The sequence below is a fragment of the Bradysia coprophila genome, unplaced genomic scaffold, assembly GCF_014529535.1.
Source record: "Bradysia coprophila strain Holo2 unplaced genomic scaffold, BU_Bcop_v1 contig_398, whole genome shotgun sequence".
Lineage (NCBI taxonomy): Eukaryota > Metazoa > Arthropoda > Insecta > Diptera > Sciaridae > Bradysia > Bradysia coprophila.
The window spans coordinates 32,792-34,265 of NW_023503655.1; the positions used below are offsets into that span (position 1 = coordinate 32,792).

General features: G+C 37.2%; 1 long non-coding RNA gene across 1 annotated transcript; it reads right to left on the bottom strand.

The window, feature by feature from the left end:
- Positions 1-809: 809 nt before the first annotated feature.
- LOC119082222 lies at positions 810-1,205 on the bottom strand. The gene is made up of 3 exons (XR_005088600.1): positions 1,178-1,205; positions 979-1,107; positions 810-903 (listed from the first exon to the last, which is right to left on the bottom strand). It is a non-coding gene; the product is annotated as an uncharacterized LOC119082222 (long non-coding RNA).
- Positions 1,206-1,474: the final 269 nt, after the last annotated feature.

Below are 1,474 nucleotides of genomic sequence, written 5' to 3' on the forward strand. Positions count from 1 at the left end.
CTTTTACCTCGAAAAATTGACGATTTTCAAAGAGGTCCGGAGGACGGCGCGATCCTGATACCTACAAAGTAATGGTATGGGATGTCATCACTAGTACCTAGATTAGAACATTATAAAAATCGCCAAGGTTAAGTGGTCGCGCCGGCAACAGTATCACGTTTTCAAAAAAAGAGCTCAAAAATGACACCCCCGTGAAAATTTGGTCACTCTAGCTCATCCATATCAAACTTTTGTTAGAGAAATTTTGTCTGATATTGTTCCCTGACCGCGATAAGTGTGATCTGTAGTCACGTTTTAGCAGTAAAGTCGACCTACGACGAAGCTGGAAAAACTTAAATTTTTTGATCGGCAATTGCGAGCGAAGCGAGCAGATTTCTTTGAATGTACTATTTGATGCTCGTGATGCATTGCAGTGACTTAAATCATACTATTTCAATCAAAATTAAACTGAATGTGAGGAGAATTACGAAACACAAGGAAAATAAGTAGGAGTGGGCCTGAATAAATGTCTACAATCGTGGAAATGTTTTCGAGATACTTGGAAATATTTGCCAGAATTCTCGAGCATCACAAGAATTGCGAAAATTCTCGAAAATTTGCAAAAAAAATATTTTAATGATTGCAGCAACTGGTTCGAACGATTTCCTGATTTTCATTCACTTCAAAAATATCTTCTTTTTGTGGGTCCTGTGTAAATTTTAAACTTAAACTTCACTGGCTTTACTAGATTTATGTTTTTATTAGTTTTGGTTTCCCACTTCCAATCGCTTGTGGTTTTAGAAAAGTTATGTTGTTTGTACATGCCGGAGTTAATTGATTTTCATTGTTTAATAAATTAGAATTACGTTACATATCCTTCACCGTACCGTCCTTTTCAGCAATCTGCAGCAGCTGCCGAAGAGTCTAAAATAATAGTAAAAAAGAAATGTTTGGAACGATCGTAAGAGCAAAACAAGTCTACTCGCAAATGCAACATACACAATTTTCGGTCGCTAATCGATGAATTAATCCAATTTGTTCATTTTCCTTCTCCTCATTCAAACTGGCAGCCTTTTGCATAATGGCAGCCATTTCCAAGATCTTTTCATTTTCTTCCGATTTGGCTTTCTGTTTCAACAAAGGGAAAAGAAATCGTTTTGTGCATCCAATGGCAATAATTTCGCTTCGATTAACTTACCAGCTCTCTCTGCAAATGAATTTCTTCAAGCGGAAAAATCGAATTTTGTGTTCAGAACCGTGTGCTGTGTATGCTGTCGAAATTTCTGTAACAGAAAGAAAAGCCGAAATTGCAAAATAAAATCGATCGATTTGCCATGAAGCATCATTCTGGCAATCATTCATCGCTGATACGCTGACTCCACAAGAATCTAAGAAAACCCTCAGATCTGCGGAATCCCGTTAATACAGGAGGAACAATAGCTGTGATTTTCTGGTCGGCTCTCTTCTATTTGACGATTTACTTGACATTTTTTGA